The 22447-nt window shown below is 41.2% G+C and overlaps 1 long non-coding RNA gene and 1 pseudogene across 3 annotated transcripts in view; both read right to left on the bottom strand.

The window, feature by feature from the left end:
- Positions 1-548: 548 nt before the first annotated feature.
- Positions 549-22447, bottom strand: part of LOC307188195 — a 48708-nt gene continuing 26809 nt past the window's right edge. The window contains exons 2-4 of one of the 2 annotated variants that reach the window (XR_013828824.1): positions 3354-3813; positions 2106-2203; positions 549-646 (exon numbers count right to left, since the gene is read on the bottom strand). This is a non-coding gene — a long non-coding RNA (uncharacterized lncRNA). The remainder of the gene's footprint in view (positions 647-2105; positions 2204-3353; positions 3814-22447) is intronic. The other variant, XR_013828825.1, reaches the window with a different exon arrangement.
- LOC307188192 (RAD52 motif-containing protein 1-like) lies at positions 14004-20089 on the bottom strand (annotated as a pseudogene). The gene is made up of 5 exons: positions 19994-20089; positions 19433-19613; positions 16207-16329; positions 15670-15831; positions 14004-14712 (listed from the first exon to the last, which is right to left on the bottom strand). The product of its transcript is annotated as an RAD52 motif-containing protein 1-like (transcript).

Genomic DNA, 22447 nt, shown 5'->3' on the forward strand with positions numbered 1-22447 from the left:
TCCTTGCCTGCCATCAGACAAGGGGTGCCGCAACTCCAGCCGGGACTCTGCACTTCCCCCTCCCTGATTCTCCTCCAGAAGAGCAGGTGGCCCCCCTCTGAGGGCAGGGGCAAGACAACTCACCAAGTCCTCCTGCACTAAGCCGCTACTGGAAGCTCTTCCTGAACAGCAGTGCTGGCTTGGAGCGAACCCGTGCACCCCCAAAGTTGGTCTCGTCCTGCAGCTGAGGGACACAGGCTTTAAGTCAGCTGTCCTGGCTTTAAATCAATCAGCCCCCCTTTAAGTCAGGTGACCCGACTTTAAATCACTGTGTGCCCCTCAAGCCTGCAACTTCGAAAGTTGGGAACTTCACTTTGATCCCAGCAGCTCACATAGCTGAACGCACACTGTAGTCACCCCCAGGCCTGACTTAGAGGCAGGATATAAGGTAAGGGGATGGGCGTGCACTCATGGTGATGAGGGTGTACTTCATGTACCAGAAGGGTCTAGGTACTTAAGGGTACAGCAAACAGTGCACGATACAGCAGCTCCCTGGCAAAGCTGGTGAGCACACGGAGAGCAGGCACACCCAGGCATGTTGAGGTTCCAGGGTGGGAGCTGGGGCACAGCCAGCCGGGAGGATGTGAAAGCGGAGGATCTGAGCCTTCTTGAGAAAGGCAGACACAGAGGATGGATGAGAAACAAAGACCATATGAAACATGGATTTGAAAAACACACCCTGCTCTTGAAATTGGGGTGCGGGGGCATCCCTGATTTGAGTCTTCTTACTCCCCAGTACCTAGTGCTTTGGCATTTGCCCAATTACTTATAAACTTTACTGATAAGATATAGCCCATAGAATACTGCATTTCTAGTGGTATCGCGTGTTAATGTTTCTATAGTGGAATAATCTTTTCTACAAGAAACATGTACACTATCTGAAATAAATTAAAACCCCTCTTTATAAAGTACTATATTGGACTTCCCTGGTGGCGCAGTGATTAAGAATCTGCCTGCCAACGCAGGGGACATGGGTTCGAGCCCAGGTCAGGGAAGTTCCCACATGCCGCGGAGCAGCTATGCCCATGCGCCACAACTACTGAGCCTGCAGGCCACAACTACTGAAACCCGCGCGCCTAGAGCCAGTGCTCCACAACAAGCACAGCAAGAGAAGCCACCGCAATGAGAAGCCCGCGCACCGCAACAAACAGTAGCCCCCGCTCGCCACAACTAGAGAAAGCCCGCGCATAGCAACGAAGACCCAACGCAGCCAAAAATTAATTAATTAATTATTTTTAAAAAGTACTATATCCTTCTGTACAACTTCTCTGGGAAGAACAGAGAGATGGCGTGGTAGAGTGAGAAAGACCAATATTTAGTCCCCATCTCTCATGCAGGTGCTCTGCTAGTTCAGATACATTTATCCCCACTTTACAAAGGAGGAAATAAGCTCAGAGAGGTTTAGTAATTTTCCCAAAGCCAAACAGCTATTGAGTGGCAGAACCAGGATCTGAACCAAGTCTGTTACCTTCAAAGCCTAAGTCCTCATCACAACAAAACTCAATTAATATTTACATTTATCGAATTACATTGAAAACTGGGGAGTTCTTGGCACAATCCTGAATAAGAGTGAGAAAGAAAGAAATAGCATTGTTCCTACAGTCAACCAAAATTTTTGGAGCAGATGCTAGATGCCTGGCCCTTTTTGGGGTTCAGCAGTGATCACGACAGGAAGAGTCCTGCTTTCATGGACCATGTAGTGGAGAGGAGAGACGGGTGCAACTTGGGTGAGGGATTTCACCTTGCTGGGCCTCTGTTTTCTCATCTGGAAAATGGGGCGGGTGTTCCTCATTTTCTGGAATTGTCCAGCCCTCACATTCTCTGATTCCATAAGAAGCATTTGTTTTCCTGTTTCTTTAAAATTCATTCAGGCCGTGAGCCGTGATAAATGATGTTAGCTGCTCCCCAAATCACTCTATTCCCACCCTTTTCCTGTGATCAGGTCTTTCCCAAAACATGACTCACAATCAGTCAAGTCACAGAACCTAAGGGGCATCCAGCAGAAAAATTCCAACCCTTGCTTCTCAGGAGCTCTGCGTTCTACCTGCCAGGTAAACTTAACTCACCTGGCACAAGGTGGCCATCCCTGGTTTCACATCAACATGATCTCAGGCACAAACTTCCTTGTTTTTCCATTTTGTCTTTAAGTTACTTGTTGAAACAACTGTACAAATATGACAAAGATATAAAATCAGGCATCTTCTGCCCCCAGTGCCTACTAATAAATGATTTTCTGCCACTTTAATGATAAAGATAGAACATTTCAACATTCTGCTAACCTTATTATTTGTCATTTTTGTTGATATTTCTATTGAATACATCTTTCAATATTTTAACAAGGAACATTTATGTAGGTTGTTCGAGACCCAGCCTTTAGTGGTAAAGGTTCTGTTGTTATATTTCTATTATGTTTCCTTTAAAAATCATTATCCTATTTAAATGGATTAAGTCAATTTTATAGGCATTTACCTTATGGTATTGATGAAATGAATACCTAGAGGGCAGTAGTACAAGTTGATTGGACTTGAGAGCCTCTATTAGCACAGTTACGTATAAATATTATCTATATGTAAACCAAAGTACATGCCGAGTGAGATTCTCTGACTCTTTTTCACTGTCTGCCCCCCAAGACTGTGAGAAATGGAATATTTCTTGCCAGCTCAGTAAACAAAGGATGTCACAGGCATCAGCACTTGCAGCCCTCCAGTGTGAGCCGCGGGCCCTGAGGAGCTCAGGATACGCGAATACAGAATGCAGGCCCCAGAGAGCTGAGGTGCATATGAATGGAAGGATTTCAGTGAGCCCAGACTCTAGCATCTTCGTATACAAAGAAAAGCGCTACATTCCTCACGTTGGGAGAGCTGATTTTCCTTAGTTAACAATCACCTTTTAATGTTCCCCATTACCTGCGCCAGTCGCCTGCCCTGTCCCCTCCCCCCGGTACTTTAGCTCAGGGAGGAAGGAGCGCAGAGGGACTCGGCTGAATAAGGGGCCTGCGAGCCTCGGGAGGAGTTTTCAGCCGCTTTCCCCGCAGTCGGGAGGAGGGGCGCTGACGCTGCAGCCGGACCCTGTTCCTCCCTTGCCTCGTTTCCCCTCCGGACCCTCAGGCCGACCCCCTCCCCACGCCCCCCAGGCCCCGCGAGCCAGGCCAAGGGCAGCGGGGAGAGGAGGGACCGCAGTTCCCCGGGACCAGACGCTGGGGGCCGCTCTTTCTGCACAGCTGCGGCGGGTGGCAGCGAACCCCTGCCCCTCAGAAGCTGGTCTTGCGCTGCCGCCCGGACACCAGACCAGGCGGAGCGTCGGCGCCCACTTACCCGGCCCGCCGTCCGCACGACTGTCGCGGCTTCGGCCGCCGGGGCCCCTCCAGAGCCGGCAGCCTCAGTGAGGCCGCCCTCCCCTCGGGATCCGGGGCAGTTCCGTAACGGCGGAGGGAAGAGACCCCGAGCTGCGGGAGTTCCAGCTCTGCGGAAACGCCGGCACCGTTCTGGGCGCAGGGGGTGGGACCGCTCTGCCCCGAGGCCTTCTGGGAGGGAGGGGGGCGCCGGGGGAGGGAGCCGCCAGGAGCGCAGGGCCCCGTCGGGGGTCCTGGAGGGGCGGTCCGGCCTTGGAGCCCCTCCCACTATGACCGCAGCCCAGGCCTTTTTCCTGGAATCCTACACAAAAAAGGTAAAAGATGCACGGTCTATAGAAAATATTCACAAATGATTGTTGCTGCTGTGCTTACTATCCTATTAAAGGTGTAAAATCCATAAAACACTTTAAGTTCAAAGTTAACTATGAATTTTTACCTGTCCTTATTTTGTCTCTGCTATTCCCAATTGTGGTTAATGAATCATAGACTGTGGCATCACTAGTTAAAAATGAGCTTGTTAAAAAAAATGGAATTCAAGCCCCCCAGAACTACTGAATCAGAATCTGCACTTTTAAAATCTCCCCAGTGTACTTGTGTACCCATGAATAGTTGAAAAGTTCAGTTGTACCTCGACATGTCTTTTCTGTCTGAGAAATACACATATTTTATCCAGTTTGATATAAATAAAACACTCAAAAATGCATATGCCTGTGTTGAAACCATCATTTTATCATTTCTTTTCCAGATAAGTATAGTCTCTATACTGGTTTTGTGGATCACATGCCACACTCTTTTCTTGTAGTTAGAAATAAGGTAGAGAAAGTTACTTTGTATATATAATATATATATATATTAGTGTATGTATGTATGTATAATATATATATATATATTAGTGGATACTTCAAGACACTCTTCTAAATTAAAACCAGTTCTCTTAACTTGCTGTTTCTTCTTGGGTCACATTATGAACTCTTCCCATGGCCACATGGCATGTGTACCTTTAATTTCAGGGACTGCTGACATTCCAGGATGTGCCCATAGATTTCTCTCAAGAGGACTGGGAATGCCTGGACCAAGATCAGTGGGAATTGTGCAGGGATGTGATGTCAGACAAGTATAGGAACCTACTCTCCTTAGGTGAGGATACCTTCCTTCCAGAATTCCATATCCACCCACAGGGTTTAGAGTCCTTCATTTGTAGAATGTCTGCTGGAATCCTCTGCTTCCTGCAATAGGGTTTCAGGTTGCAGCGTTTCAGGAAATATTGGGAGTTTGTGGGTATAATTTATCTTATCCTTTTAAAATTGCAGCCTCCCTCAGCCGCATAGCACAGGGAGAGCAGCTCGGTGCTTTGTGACCACCTAGAGGGGTGGGATAGGGAGGGTGGGAGGGAGGGAGATGCAAGAGAGAAGAAATATGGGAACATATGCATATGTATAACTGATTCACTTTGTTATAAAGCAGAAAATAAAACATCATTGTAAAGCAATTATACTCCAATAAAGATGTTAAAAAAATAATAAAAATAATAAAATTGCAGCCTCCCTTTTAATATACTTTGTGACTGCTTGGGATGTGTCTATATGAACTGTGTACTATTTGCTTCTGTTATTGTCCTTACAATATTTTATTGTCTTATTTTCTGTAACAATTTTCCATGGATTCTTTGGGCTTAAGGTATATTAAAAGGGAGACTATGATTCTGGGACTTCCCTGGTGATGCAGTGGTTAAGAATTTGCCTGCCAATGCAGGGGACACGGGTTCGATCCCCGGTCCGGGAAGATCCCACGTGCCACGGAGCAACTAAGCCAGGGGACCACAACTACTGAGCCTGTACACCACAACTACTGAAGCCGGTGTGCCTTGAGTCCGTGCGCCATTTATTTTTTGGAGAATAAAACCACCTCTGAGTGATTAAAATTCAGACCAGCTAGTCAAAATGCTTTATCACCTGTTCTTCTAAAACACTGATCAACAGAACAAGTTTTACTAGGGATAACAGTGTAATTGTATTCTAGAGTTCATATCAGCAATATGGTTTATGACGTTGATGCTGGATCAGGACATTTCAATGGTATAACTGCTATTAATTGTCTGTTTGTGCAACGATTAAAGTCTCACGTGATCTGAGTTCAGACTGGAGTCATCCTGGTTGGTTTCTGTCTATTGCAGATTTCTTCCAGTATGAAACGACAAGAGCAATACTGCATATTTTATAAAATGTCTGCAAACTAAATGATGATGTAATCTACATTCAATTAATTTATACATACCCTACTGTAGAACCGGGTTTGTTACCGTGGCAGAGCCTGGTAATTATGTAAAACTGAAACCTTTATCTGCACTGGTTCAAGTCCTCTTCCTAAGAATATGTTTATAATCAACATTCTTTCACAAATGACCCAATTTAATTCACCATAGCATTCCTCATATTAACTAAGTGGAAAATCCTAGGCTATATACCAATCCAGAAAGGGCCAAAAATCATCAGCCCCCATGGATTATTACAGCCCATTGCTGAGGCATTCAAATTACTTATTAAAGAACCACTATGTCCATCAACATCATCAAATTATATATTATTGCCCCAATGCTAGCCTTAACCCTGGCTCTCACAACATGAATTCCTCTTCCCATATCTTATCCACTAATTAATATAAATGTGGGCATACTATTTATATTAGCCATATCACACCTAGCCATTTATTCCATCCTCAGATCTGGATGAGCTTCACATTCAAAATACTCGCTCACTGGAGCCCTAGGGACAGTAGCACACAATCTCATATGAAGTAATGGAGCAGTTATTCCATTCTCAGTCTTACTGATAAATGGATCATTTATACTTTCAACAGTAATTATTACACGAGAACACCTATGACTAATTTTCTCCTGACCCCTAGCCAGAATTTGATTATCTCCGCAGTAGCAGAAATCCAATGAAGCCCCACTTGATTTAACAGAAGTAGAATCAAAACCTGTATATGTCGTCAACATAGAAAATGTAGCAGGCCCACTCACCCAGTCCTTCCTAGAGAATATGTCAATTTCCTTATAATAAACATTTCCACAACAATCTATTTTTAGGAGCATTCGACAATCCCTAGGTGCCAGAATTATATACAGCCCAAGTCATCATTAAAACACATCTAACAACCTCCTTTCTATGAATTTGAGCATCCTACCCAGAAGTTTGATATGATTAACGTATACATCTCTTATAAAAAGTTTTTTTACTACTAACATTAGCCCTATGTATATGAGAGTTTTCACTACCTGTCATCATACCAGGCAACCCACCACAAACTTAAGAAATATGTCTGACAAAAGAGTTACTTTGATAGAGTAAATCATAGAGGTTTCAATGCTCTTATTCCTGGAATTGAATTCTTCCTAAGAATTTTACATTCTCCATGCTACCACTTTACACCACATGCTATATAGTAAGGTTCTCTAAGTAAGCTTCAGGCCCATACCCCAAAATGTTGTCGTATATCCTTCCTGTACTAATAAACTCTCATTGTTTTTACTATCGTTCTACTGACCATTTTCTCAGGAAATATAATTCTATAACAAGCTCACACTGGTTAATGGTAGCCCCATTCTAATAAAAAACATGAACCCATAAGCTACAGAACCATCCAACAAATATTTCCTAAAAAATTCCACCGCATCAATACTACTTATAATGGCTATTATCATTAATCTAATATACTCTGGTTAAAGAACACAATGAATAACAAAAATCTTTAATCCAGCAGCAGCCACCCTCATGACAATCTCCCTTGTCACAAAAGTAGGACTTTCCCCATTTCACTTCTGAGTGTCTGAAGTCACACAAGGCATCCCATGAACAACAGGCCTGATGCTATCAGCCTGATAAAAATACACCCCTATCAGTTTTATATCACATGTCACCATCCATCAAGCTAAATATACTATTAATCATAGTGATATTATAAATCGTAGCTGGAGGCTGAGACAGACTTAGCCATACTCACCTGGAAAAAATTACACCCTCCTCATCAATTGCCCATATAGGATGAATAACAGCTATTATAAAGTATATTCCAATTATAACAATCCTAAACATACTAATTTATATCATAACAACACTCTCTTCTTATTTATGCCCAGATCTTGTACTACAAGAGTATCATTATCACACACATGAGATAAAACACCTCCCATCAAAATCCTTTTCTTTTTTTTTGTTTGTTTGTTTTTTACATCTTTATTGGAGTATAATTGCTTTACAATGGTGTGTTAGTTACTGCTTTTTAACAAAGTGAATCAGTTATACATATACATATGTTCCCATATCTCTGCCCTCTTGCGTCTCCCTCCCTCCCACCCTCCCTACCCACCCCTCTAGGTGGTCACAAATCACTGAGCTTATCTCCCTGTGCTATGCGGCTGCTTCCCACTAGCTATCTACCTTACGTTTGGTAGTGTATATATGTCCATGCCACTCTCTCGCTTTGTCACAGCTTACCCTTCCCGCTCCCCATATCCTCAAGTCCATTCTCTAGTAGGTCTGTGCCTTTATTCCTGACTTACTCCCAGGTTCTTCATGACACCATTATAGTATCATTAGGACATCACCCATCACTGTCAGGGTTTTTACCCAAATGAATAATTATCCAAGAGATAACAAAAATGACAACATCATTCTACCAATACTAATAGCCATCATAGCAGTCCTCAGCATATATATTTACTTGCAGCTAACATACTCCACATCACTAACTATATTCTCTTCATGAAACAACACAAAAACAAAACAATTTGAACATACAAAGAAATAACCTTCCTATCATTACGAATCATAATACCCACACGATTATTACACTAACACCCATTCTGTTGGTATTGCACTAGGAATTTAGGTTAGTTCAGACCAAGAGCTTTCAAAACCCTAAACAAGTAAAATTTACTTAATTCCTAAAAATAAGGATTGCAAGACTTCATCCTACATCAATTGAATGTAAAGCAAACATTGTAATTAAGCCAAATCTTTACGAGACTGATGAGTTTTAACCCCAGGAAACTTTAGTTAACAGGCAAATCCTCTAGTCAACTGGCTTCAGTCTGCTTCTGCTTCATTTGAGAAAGAAAAAAAAGGCAGGAAAATCACGGGCAGAATTGAAGCTGCTTCTCTAAAGTTACAATTCAATTTGTTGATTCACCACAGGGTTTGCTCAATCTCTGTCTTTACATTTACAGTCGAATGCTAACTCAGTCTTTTTACCTCTGTTCATACACTGCTGATTATTTTCAACAATCACAAAGATATTGGCATTTTATATTTACTATTTGGTGCTTGACCTGGAGTAGCAGGCAGCACCTTAAGTATATTAATGCAGGCTGAGCTATGCTAACCTGGAGCACTACTTGGAGATGCCCAAATCTGTAAGGTAGTCATAACAGTCCCTGCACTTGTAATAATTTTCTTTATAGTTATACCCATTATGATTGCAGGGTTTGAAAATGGACTTGGGCCACTAACAACTCGGACACCTGAGGTAGCATTTCCCCGAATAAATCATATAAACTTTTGACTACTTCCCCCATCATTCTTACTTCTACTCATATCACCAATTGTAGAAGCTGGTTCTGGTACCAGTGGAACCGTATATTCAGCTCTAGCCTGCAACCTGGCCCACGCAGGAGCCTCTGTCAACCTAACCATTTTCTCCTTACATTTAGCAGGTGTCTCTTCAATTCTTGGTATTATTACTTTTATTACTATAGTCTTTCATACAAAACCAGCAGTCATATCGCAATACCAAACACCACTATTAGTTTAATCTTCCCCAACTATAGCCATCTTAATATAATTACCAATGTCAGTCCGAGCAGCCAGAATTGCCATACTGTTAAGAGATAGAAATCTCAACACTACTTTCTTTGACCCTGCAGGAGGAGACCGAATCCTATACCAACACCTGTTTTGATTCTTTGGTCACCCTGAAGACTGCATTCATGGCCTACCAGGGTTTGTTTTAAACTCACATATCATTACATACTATTTAGGACGAAAAGTGCCTTTCAGCTATTTGGGAATAGTGAGTCATGTCCACTGGCTTTTTAGGATTTCTCTTGTGGGCCCATCATATGTTTACCATAGGGATAGCTGTCAACTCAGGAGCATACTTTGCATCAGCTACCGTAATTACTTCTATCCCTACAGGAGTAAAAGTACCTAGCTGATTAGCAACTCTTTCTTTAATTTTTCTTTTTTTCTTTTCTTTTTTTTGGCTGCGTTGGGTCTTGGTTGCTGCACGTGGGCTTTCTCTGCTTGCGTTGAGCGATAGCGACTCTTCGTTGCGGTGCATGGCCTTTTCATTGCAGTGGCTTCTCTTGTTGCAGAGCACGGCCTCTAGGCTCGTGGGCTTCAGTAGTTGTGGTTGCGAGCTCTAGAGGGCAGGCTCAGTAGTTGCATCGTACGGGCTTTTTGCTCCGTGGCATGTGGAATCTTCCCAGACGTGGGCTCAAACCCGTGTCCCCTGCATTGGCAGGCGAATTCTTAACCACTGCGTCACCAGGGAAGTCCCTGGTTAGCAACTGTTCACGGAGATAATACTATATGACCTCCCACTATATTATGAGTTTTAGGCTTCAGTTTTTCTTTTCACTGTAAGTGGTTTGACAGGAATCATCTTAGCCAATTCATCTCCAGACATTGTCCTCCAGGATACATACTATGTAGTAGCACACTTCCATGACCTAATGTCCATGGGAGCAGGCTTCACTATTAGAGGAGGCTTCCTACACTGATTCCCACTATTCTCAGGTTATACAGTTAACTCAGCATGAGCAAAAATTCACTTCACAAGTATATTTGTAGTAGTAAATATGACTTCCTGCAGCACTTTCTTGGCCTCTCAGGGATGTCACTACGTTAGTCTGAGTACCCTGAGGCACACACAACATGAAGTATTTTGTCTTTAGGCACATTCATCTCAGTAGCAGCGGTAATGCTAATAATCTTCATACTTTGAAAAGCTTTTGCGTCTAAACAAGAAGTATTAGCAGTGGAAACTGCTACTCCTAACCTAGAATGGTTACACCAATGCCCTACATCATATCCTATGTTTCAAGATCCTACCTATGTAAATGTAAAATAAGGAAGGACTCAAGTCCTTTTCAACCAGTTTCAAGCCAACACAATAACAGTTATCTCTTTCTCAATAAATGAGATAAAAGTAAAAAGTGATGTAGCTTTGTCAAAGTTAAATCATAGGCTAAAATCTTGTATATCACGAAGGCATATCAATTTCATCTAGGCTCTCAAGACACAACATCATCGATTATGGAAGAATAATCCTAAACATACTAATTTATATCATAACAACATCATCATTCATCATTGTGAATCCTTTACATGATACATGAAATCAATAACTCTTCCCAAACCATAAAGAACTATAAGTCAGTAATGATACTGAAGCTACAAATACACATATTATGAAAATTTAAATGTTGACGCCTCTGTAATCCCCACATCAGAGCTAAAACCAGGAGAATAATGACTAATAGAAGTCAACAACCAAGTAGTTAGAGATAGTCATTGAATATTAGTTAGTTTCATCTGAAATTGTTGTACACCCCTGAGCTGTCCCTTCTTAGGCCTAAAAAGAGCTGCTATCGCAGGACGCCTAAATTAAAGAGTCCTAATACCAACAGGACCAGGCCTATGTTGTGAAAAAGTTATTCCACCACCCCTACAGAATTTGTTCTTGTCATTGTTCACATTTGAGCCATTCTAATGGGTGTCTCCAGCAGCCCAGTGGTGGAGGGGGGTTGGGAAAGATGCAGAGCTTCCTGAGGGAACCACAGGACCTGGCATTCTGGGAAATTCAAAAGTGCTAGTCCAGTTCTGGCAATCTGAACTCTTCCTCCTCAAAGCTGAAGTCTGAGAGACATTCTTCCTCCCTTTGGCCACACGGCTGACAAGAAAAGTAGCTGACCTGCAAAATGAGCACCAGTTAGGGTGGTGGGAGGGGAACACACCTTACAATTATGCTAAAATGTTGCCATTTCCTCCAAACTCTCAGGATTCACGTCTCATTATTCATTCAGCACTCTATTATTAGCGGGTCACCACTGAATCAGGGATGACTCCAGAACTTCTGTAGGAGGGGTTTGAGGCAGATGAGCAATTCATTCTGGGAAAGAGAGTCTAAAACCACGTGAATGACCCTTTACATTAGCATGGGAAATCTTCCCCCATCCCACCTTGTCTCAACAGAGCCATTAATCTAGAAAAAACTACAGTTTCACTTTTCAGAGGTCTACCCTGTGTGCACACATGGAAAAGACACTTAGAATGTTAAAGTCAGCATGTTAAGTAATTTTCTTGAAATACTGGAACTAGCACCCAGTTTACTTGCTTCACAGTCCTTTTCATAATCTATTTAATTTTAGTCCTTTTTAATTGTCTGGTACACCTTTAACACCTAAACTCCAAGAGAGAAAGAGCTTCATCTTATTTCCAGTGCCTAGCACATAATGGTTTCTAAATGGAACTGATTCCAAGATTGGCCTTATTTAGGAGTGGATCTGTTGTTATAATCAGGTTTCCAAAATCTTTAGTATCAATACGGAACCCTTTCCTCTCACATTTCACAAGAAGCTAGACTTCTGAAACCCCAAACATGGATACGTTTCAAGTTTCCTTGACTGATTTAAATTGAATTAAAATTAAAATAATTATTTTGTACAGGAAAATCTTTAAAATTTTTTTCATTTTTCAGAACAAAACCACCTTTTCTTTCTCTACTTTCGTCCCTTCAAAACAAGCTTTGCAACATTGGGGTAAGTTAAATAATCAGAAATCTAGCCCTAAATTAAGCTCTCAATTACATGAAACACATTTTTTGCTCCTTTTAATAAATATTTATTTTATTTATTAAAATAAATTTTAATAAAAATCCTATATGCAGTACATTAATGTTTTCTTTCCGAAATTATGTTGACAACTTAATCCCTAATTCGAGGCATCCATATAACTGGTTTACAGAAAGGTTCTTTGGCAAATTATTTAACACAAGATATATATGAGATGCTGAGATCTGGGTAATATACCTTATTTGAAAGGCATGAATAGTTTCTATGTAGTGTAACATAATCACAGTGTAGCATAATCACACTTAAGACCATACTTACTTTGTTCCCAAATCCCTGCAATTCTATTTGAGGGGATTTCTAAAAGGCCTGTGTCTTCTCCTGTGTCCACTACTGTAGACGTACACTGATGACCCTCAATCCTGCTCTCCAAACTTCAAATAAGGTGCCAGAGACAAGGCTCGGGACTTGGAAAAGTCCTAGAAATTCCCTGCCTCAAAAGCAGTTTCAGAGTTTCACCTTTTCCTAAGGAAGATAGAACTGAATAGATACGCTGAAGTCTTCCAAATCCTGCTGGGTGTTTTGAATTATGGCTCCACTGGCTGTGTACCCCTTGAGCTTTTATCTCCACACACTTGAATTAAACCCTGTAGTTCCTCTTCGGTTCTACCATCTGTGACCTCTTCACAGGGTCTAGATGCCACACCTGTTTTACCACTTTCTGAAATCAAGTTAACAAGGATCAATCCAGAAGTTTTCTTGTTCTAAAACTTCCTGTATACAATGGTAGCACCGAATAATTAGATATTCTTTTGACTTCTAAAAGCAGAAAATAAGAGCATTTTCCTAGAAGTTCCCTCATCTGACACTTCAGTTTTTATCATAATTATTTGTGAAAAAATATATAAGATGTAACAACTTTGGTTCAAAAACTTTATGATCTTAGAAATAAGAACTAAGGAATAATGACATAGAAATTAAAAGCTGTGGAAACAAAAATATTCAATCACAATACAATTATATAGGAAGGCATTAGGTGGGGGTCAAAGAGAGTTCAAACCTGGGATAGATAAACCGGACTATAATAGATACTTCACATTAGAAGCAAGGCAAGTGCCTACTCCTTGGGACCAAAATTCTACCAAATACAATGAACAAAGCTTTGCAGACACAGACAGAGGGAGAGAGCATTTGAACCCTGTACTGGCAGAGACTGGCCCATGTACCGTTTGGACAATACAGCTTTCCTCAAGGCAAGCTAGAGCCACCAGGCTTTTTGGTCTAAGGAGTTTTGGGTACATATAAGGAGTACCTTGGCATATTAGGCACAAACAACCCAGGCGTTTAGTTTGGTTCTTAAAGGTTGTTACCCATAGTTGACAGCTGATGGAGATTCTGCCTGATGACCAGGGAAGTCAAACTTCACTGGAAGGACTGCCCAGGCTAGAAGGCCAAGACCAATCCAGGGTCAACTCTTACAAGCAAATAAGGTCTCTGACAACTTAGCTAGGATTTCTCAGTCTCTAAGCCTGCAGGGCTGTGAAGCAGGGGAGCAATTCTGTTCCGGGAACCTACTAATCATAAAGTTTCCTTTGGGAACAGCCTGTGACATTCTCACTGCTGTATAACTCGATAGGGCACACAATCAATGCTATTCAATAGCATGACCAGTTTCAAGGCTCACAAAAATGTAGCTGATTATTATATAAGAATCATATTCACCCAATATATCAGAAATGAAAACTGAAATTAAACAGATTCCAAAAACATAATTTAATAAACTCTTCAACAAGAAAACAACATTAATAATAATAGTCAATATATTTTGTCTGCTTACTATATTTCAGGCATAGTTCTAAGCTTTTTACATTCATCATCTCATTTACTCTTACAATATCCCCCATTTGGTGGTAAGCTGAATTACTAACCCTATATGCAGATAAAGAAATTGCAGCTTAGAGATATTAAATACCTTCCAATGTCTCTGGCTGGAAAAACCTAAAATTGCAAGAGCCACAACAACAAAATCTAAGAGACAAAGTTAGGACTTAAACACAGGTGTCCAAGGCTTATAATCACTACACTATTCTGTATGATAAGCAAGCAATTGAGGAAGAAGTGGATCAAACACTTTCTGTATGAACTGAGGCAAGTGATTCTACATCTAAACACTGGGGACAATAATATTTGCTGTCGCTTTTCTCATAAATGCCACAAAGAACAAATGTAAGACTCCTGCTGTGAAAGCATCTGGTGATTGAAAGAATATGTAATGTTTTAGATAACCATTATTTTCATCCAATTAACTTTTCAAATAAGTTTATTTCCTCACTGAAACTGAAGCTCTTCAACGACAATCAAAAAGGTCTTACCTAAAACCACAATCAGCAGTTTCTCGATGCATCTGTCATAGCTTTCTGAATAGCAAGCTTCTGGGTTACCTTCCTTCCCATAAGGAATGATAATGACTCTAAATCCAACCAAAAGAGAAAAATTTTAAATGCCTATATGAATAACTGATTTCTAGGTTATATGTTTAAAACTAAAAATGCATCTGTGATTCTTAGATCATTATCTTAGTGATTAAGGGCAGGAACAACACTGGGGTACGGGTGAATGTCTCTGTTGCAGGTATACCCTGGCATGGCACATTTTTACTGCTCAGATCTATTCTGGAAGTTCCTAAAATACTAGACGGGAAATGCAAACCAAAAAAGTGGCACAAATCTCATATTACTCACAGATTTCAAATGGACAAGCTGAGGCTACACTGCTACAGACACTGCTCTCGTGTGCGTAAAGGGCTGGATTCATACAGTGAGATAGATTTGGTGGTAGTGCAGATGATCTGGCCTCTCCTCAACCACCACCCACTCAGGTGAATGGTGGAGGCTCCTACACCCCATTCTCTAACAGCCTGGCCTCTGACTTAAAACCCTAAGCCCAAGTGCCATGGATTCTAGGAATAAACTCAGTACCAATCGGAATCCCCTTTCTAGGGATCTACATTTACTCTTTATGCTCAGGCCCTTCTATAGGAGGCAAAGGACTGAACATTTACACATGAATTTATTTCAATCTTCAGACAATGATTTTGTTGAGATAACTGTAGGCCAGAAGACATGTGTATCTGAAGGACTATTTTAGTACAAAACAAACTATTAACCGAAAAAAACACAAAACAACTAATTTTCCCTCCTCCTAAGCTTCTTGGCAGGCAGTCAGTTCTAACATTCTAAAGTTTAAGGTGCTGTCAGGTATTGCCTAAGACAAAAACCCATATTGTCAAGCAGACAAATTCTGCCCAGGGCTTTAGTTGCTTAGAAAAGGTGATGATGTATCTGAAAAGTGGAGTTTCAGAAAGAAAGGAAAAAAGAGAAATCCCACTCCCTCACCTCCCCACACACACACATACTGGAAAACAGACCTTCCTCCAACTTATCAAAGTTTCCTCAACCATGTCAACTCTGGGAGTCCTGCACTCGTGGGAGGTCAACACCACCTCTAAAGCACAGAAGAACTTCAGGCTTTGCTTCTGAAGTGGTGTCACAGTATTTTCCCTTTCTTCAATGTTAGAAAGATCCTGAAGCTGTTAGGACTTTGAATTAAAGGCTAGACTTTAACATATACTGTTGTTAGAAATAAAAACTAAACTCCAGCAATCCCAGATAATAGTTTAGGTATGCTATCCCTTCAAAATCAACTGAGACTTGCAGATAAATGAATAGATATAGACAACTATTTTTTATTATATGCCATACAAATACTGGAGAAAATTATGGACACCACCATCCAAGTCATTGAGGTTATCACTAATTCTAGGTGGCAGGCCAATGCTCAGATACTTCCAGGTGGAAACCTCTCACATCTCCTCCCCATAGCCCTGTTCTATTCTTCTCTCTAAAGTCTAGGAGTTCAATGTTGAAAAGAGTCTGGTTCGTCAAAGAAAATCTACAGAGTTTACCTTGATGATCCTTTTTGACCACCCATGGAAACCAAAGTAGTAATTTGCCAATTCTTGGCATCTGGAGCTGTTTAGGGCAAGCGTATTATGATGAACCGCCTTCTGTCTGGTGCCGAGATGAACCTAAAGACATAAAAGACCTAAAAATATCACTACCCTACATAGAGATTTATTTTGGATACACCTGAGATTTATCAATACCAATTTCATAGAGTGTTTGTGAAGATTAAGTAGGACGTTTTAAGCAATGAGTTCACAGTGAGCCCTAAATACATGTTATTTATTATTTTTAAGTCAGTACTTTTCTGCATTATTTCCAGGGCCCCTGATTAACCGGAAGTTTCCCTGACCTCTGGTGGTGAAAGTGATGATGAAAGCAACCAAGGAAACCCAGCAGAAGCCTATTATGGGGCTGGGGGTAAGCAAAGGAAGTGAACTGTTTTAGTAGTCTCATCATGTAGCTCCTGCTTGAGAATATGACCTGAAGAGGAGGTAAGAAGGACCTGCCACTGAATTAGGACCTTAACCTGTAGCACCCCCTCCCCAAATTACTAACCCCTGTTAGAACAGGGAATACATATACCTCTATAAACGCAAAAAAGCAACCAAAGCTTCTTTGAGAGTGCAAATATTTCCAGTCTTAACTCTTTAAAGAACTTACATATTACTGTGGATTTTTTACATCACTAGTTCTTTCTTAAACATCTATTTCCATTTTGAACAGGGTGTAGTATATTAATATAGTCATAAAAATTCAAATAACACAAATAAAGTCAAAGCATTGTTAATTCTTTATTGATTTGTTTGTGCATCTTCCTCTGTCACTAGTTTATGAGCTCCTTAAGTGCTTGAAGGAACCATATATTATTCTTCCCTTGTTAACAAGAAACAAGCATAGATCTTGGCATATAATAGAGGAGTGATGGTCTGTTGACTGAGTGAATGAATGAGTATATAAGAAAATGAAATTACTTTCTCCAACTGAAGCTGCCTGCTGGGAAGGAGAAATGAAGACTAATTTTTAAATATTGAGTGTCGCATGGCTGGCTAGGCCCTGTAAGGTGAGTCATAATGGAGCTGTCCTGGACAATTAGGAGTCTTCAGAAGGGCTCTGAGCCCCTGGATAGTAGAGACAGTTCACATCTGGGATAACCTTGCCACAGCTCTTGCTGGAAAACATTTCCCTTCATGTTACTGAGAAAAACTCAGATACATTAGACCTTTCCTTCATTTTATTTTAAAATGTTATTCTTTTTTCTGTATTTATAAAAAACACAGGGGAAAATAGATAAGTATGTATACCTGCCAATGAATAAAATAACACATAATTGGAACTTCCGTGCGGGTGCAGTGATTAAGACTCTGTGGTCCTAATGCAGGGGGCCCGGGTTTGATCCCTGGTCAGGGAACTAGGTCTCACATGCATGCTGCAACTAAGAGTTCTCACGCCACATTTAAGGAGCCTGCAAGCCACAACTAAAGGAGCTTGCCTGCTGCAACTGGGGAGCCCAGATGCCACAACTGGGGAGCCCTTGAGCCGCAACTAAGGAGCCCATCTGCTGCAACTGAGACCCGGTGCAAACAAATAAATAAATAAAATTGAAAAAGAACGCATAAGTAAAGTAGGAAACAATTTCAGGGGTGTGGGTAGTAAACTAAGGCTCTGAATTAAATAAGGAAATCTAATACAAATGCCCTTTCCTCTCAACTCTATAGTGACTTGGAGAACATTTTCTTCATTACTCTATCAGTGACAGGCTTTATGCTGTGAAAATCTCACAACCTACGCTTATGGAATGGTCTTAATGTCCAATATAAGAAAAGAACTCATTACTCACAACTGATACCAAGTAACTGTTTCACAATCTTTCCAGGACCATCTGTAATATCTGAGTGGTCATGTGAAATGGTCGCAGGGTCTGCAAAAACAAGAATGCCTGAAACAAAATCATTTCAATCCCAGGGAGTACAGCCAGGATTGAAGAGGGTGTTAAACAGGGTACAGAAGTGGGAGGTAGTGTACCTGGAGTCCCATCTGAGGAGAGTTCTCAGATTCAATAAAGGTGAAATCAGTGAGTAAAGAAATATGGGTGAGAAGAGGCAGCAAGGGCAGTAGGAAGTAGCCAGAGCAAGAAGCCAATCCGAGAAGAAACACAATTATAAAGGGAAAGGTCTGGGAAATCTAAGCCTCACTCACTTATTCAGAGGAATTGAAAAGGTCCTTAACATAATGAAATGTTAATTCTGGGAAAGTAAAATTGGGTGGCATGGTCATATGGAATAAGGTTTCTACAATGCATTAAAGAATATTTTAACCATTTTCTGGAATCTGAAGGGAGTTTTGAATAGGCAGTTTGAGAATGATGATGATGATGAAGCCTCCCTTATGTTACATCTGACAAAAGTTTGTCAAGCTCGGGACTTCCCTGGTGGCACAGTGGTTAAGAGTCCGTCTGCCAGTGCAGGGGATACGGGTTCGATTCCTAGTCCAGGAAAATCACACATGCCGCAGAGCAACTAAGCCCGTGTGCCACAACTACTGAGCCTGTGTTTTAGAGCCTGTGAGCCACACTACTGAAATCCGTGTGCCTAGAACCCGTGCTCCGCAAGAAGAGAAGCCATCGCCATGAGAAGCCCACGCATGACAACGAAGAGCAATCCCCGCTCACCACAAATAGAGAAAGCCGGCGCGTAGCAACAAGACCCAACGCAGCCAGAAATAAATAAATAATTAATTAATTAATTTTGAAAAATTGTCACCCTCACACATTTAAAATCCACATAAAAGTGAATATAAGGAAGACTCTTGTGAATATTTCTTAAATTTAGGGGCAGCATAAAATGACATGGGGTTTAACATCAGTTAAGTTATGGTTTGGCCTCTAGTTTCCACATTTACTGTCATGAACCTTAAGTCAGTCACTTAACAATCCTGAGTTCGAGTTTCTTCATCTAAGAAAAAAGAAACAACTGTGGAACTGGGAGATCAGTGGAGCAGTGCATCTGAGTGTATTCTGTACACCACAGTGCTGTACAAACGGTGGCCTTTCCACCCTCGCCCCCCGCCCCGGGATCTTAGTTCCCAGACCTGGGATTGAATCCGGGCCCTCAGCAGTGAAAGTGCAGAGTCCTAACCACTGGACCGCCAGGGAATTCCCGATGGCCTATTAGTTTTAAATTCAGCACTTCATCCCAGTAGAGCGAAGAATTCCACATTTGGACCCACCTTCACTGGAGATGTGTGAAAAAGCTGCTTCTGGTCGCATGCCTTTTGGGCTCTCTGGGCATCCCTTAGCTGAATAAAACTTGATGATGGCATAGAACCCAGGACCACCCACTGCTGTGTTTGGGAAGACTCGGACCGAATACAGAAGGCCAAACTGGGAGAAGACTGTGAACAGAGAATGCTGTAGGGTGGTCCCACGCTAATTAAGTGCAGGAAATTTCAGGCCCAGGAAACCAAACCGCCCATTCCCTTATATTCCCCCAGCCCTTCGCCACAGGTAACTGTGGTGAGGCTGCAACTCCAAACACTTCTCATTTCATGAACAACTTTCCCTCTGAAATCCTAAGCTTCGAGAAGCATTAGGAGGCAATGTCTTTTGTTGGGGACTAACTCTCAAAAATCTATCGGGGCGAGCTGACTGCTCAGGTCGGCTCTAGAACTAAGATTCCTCACAGTGGAGACCACAGGCAAATGAGGTACTGAAACAGTACCCCGGGGCGCCCAGTTACTGGGGTGCGGGGCGGCTTCCTCCACCCAGCCCTCCGCTCCGGCTCGTCTCACTTGCAAGGCCTCGGCCGTGGGTCCAGAGCTCAGCTCCCACACCAGCAAGGTTTTGTCATCCGCGATTGGAACCGCAAAAGGTACCAAGTGCAGCATCCTACAGTCACCGCGTGTGTGCAGCTCAGGGCACAAGCGGACTGCTCCAGGAAACGCGAGCCTGCGCTTTTTAAAAAGTTAGTGCCAATAAATCTAATATATAGAAAAATAGTGGAAAGGCCCTGAGTGTTTTGTGGATAGAAAAGCTTGAGATTCGGAGCAAGTTCAGAGCTGGACAGTCTAAGAATAAACTAGCTCTCCATTCCATTAGGAGGGCTAGGTAGCAGCTTCTGGTTATGGAACCAGAAACTCTCAGGCTCCAAATAAGACATAAAACAGCATCACTTGTACTCTTTATAAAATTGCGGAAACAAACAAAATAAACAAAAATATATTTACACCTGTCGTATAAGACAAAGGGTACTTGAGACCTAATGTATATAAAATCAGTTTACAAACTGTGAGGCACTATATCAATAAGTTCTCATTTGCAGAGGGCACAGCATAGGATATGAGGCCAGTAATGTTAATTTCCTTCCCCCATCCATTCCTTTCTCTTGTTCCTTTATGTATGCAGATCAGTTACACTATTAAGCTAACAATGTAACTGAGCTATTATTAGCTTAATAATGTAACCAAGAATCTGATTTTTAGCAACGGGGTAGTTCTTAGAAAATTAGGGAGCTGGAACTCTGAATGTATGAATTAAAATAATGCAATTACATCATGAATTTTAAAATTTATCATCATTGATTAAAAATTAAAATATTAAATTAAAAATTTATTTTCCCGCAGTTGAGACACACCGCAACATGTGACGTCTGTCAGGCATCCACTGTCAGAACACAGCTTGACTGTCTGACAGACAACCTCAATAATATTTTTAAATTGGCAGAGGCAGCAGGCCATACTGCTAGGTAAGATCCTATAAATGGAAACATAGGTAATTAAATTCGTGGTAAAAGAGTTACTTGAGTAGGTAGAAGAGGTAGGCCAAGGCCACCACAGACCTGTGCAAAAAGGAGTTCTTGGGGCATATGGACTGGAGAACTGAATAGGCGCCGGTTGGACAATTGCTGCTCTTGACTGTTGTAAATAAATATAGAGGAGAGAGGTGCCCAACAGAAGGATGAGGATGGCAGTACGTATGGTATGCCTAGGAAAAAGGGAATAGAGATTAGAATTGGGTGACATTGATCTGTAGTTTAATTCAGAAGTATCTCCTTCCAACCTGAAATCCTCACTTTGGGTTGAGAGTACACAGGAAGAAGGCAGACTTCTAAGAACAGTCTGAATAAGGCCACACCTTCTGTAGTCCCTTTCTCAGGTCCTATCTGTGAGTAGTAATATATCACAAGTTATTCTAGCAATAAAAAAGCATCATGTGGTTAAACAATAACAGAGATCGCATTGGCCAAATGTGGACAAAAGGAACATTCTAAAGAATAACATTATCATTATAATAAGGTATAACATAGTTAATTTTTAAAAAAGCACGTGAGTTCATAATGATACTCAAATGAAAATTAGGGAACTCTTCTTTATAGAATAATGTCAGCTAATAAATGCACAAGGAATGATAGAATTAGGAAAGTGTCATTTTGCATCTAACAATGTAATAATCGATTCAGACAAGGATTATCATTGATGCACAGTTGGGTGAAGAGTTGTTTGAAAGTAGGATCTTCACTGATCCCAAAGTATCAGCCCACATATTATTTATCAACTACCAAGGGGAAAAATAACTTTACAATGGAGAGACGTGGAAGATACCACATTAATCAAGTGATCAAACTTCGCACTGGGCCACCTGAAGTGCTGAAGTATGAAGAATACATCACCTATATAATATTCTTCCACAAAATGTTTACTTTGAATCTAATGAGGAAACAGACAAATCCAGATTGTGGGGAAATATACAAGACAACTGGCGTAGACTCTTCAAAAATGCCAATGTCATAAAGACCAAAAAAAAAGAAAATGGTAGGGAAATATTCTAGATTAAAGGAAACAAAGATGTAACATGCAATGCCTAATCTTTAATTGGACCCTGTATCAAAACAAAACAGACTTAAAGAATATTATTGGCTTCTGGCCAAGATGAAGTAACAAGGACCAATTTAATCTCCCACCTGAAACAATGAAAACGTCAAACAGAACATATGAAACAAAAGGTTTCAAGAAACTGGACCTCAGGCAATAAAGTTCAGTGATTCCGCAAGAGATGGGAAACAAATGAAGTGATCCCTATAATTGCCCTAACTTACTTCTCTGAGAGAGTTTCCAGGTCATGGTACAGGGAAGAGAAGTCCAGGCAGAGACTGGTGGACTCCATGACTGAGGAAATGAAGCTAAGAGTTTGGGAAAACCAAGGTAACTAGAGTTCACAAAGCAGACTATCAGAGACAAAAGAAGTGC

The sequence above is a fragment of the Stenella coeruleoalba genome (genome assembly GCF_951394435.1).
Source record: "Stenella coeruleoalba genome assembly, chromosome: 6".
In the NCBI taxonomy this organism is placed as follows: Eukaryota; Metazoa; Chordata; class Mammalia; order Artiodactyla; family Delphinidae; genus Stenella; species Stenella coeruleoalba.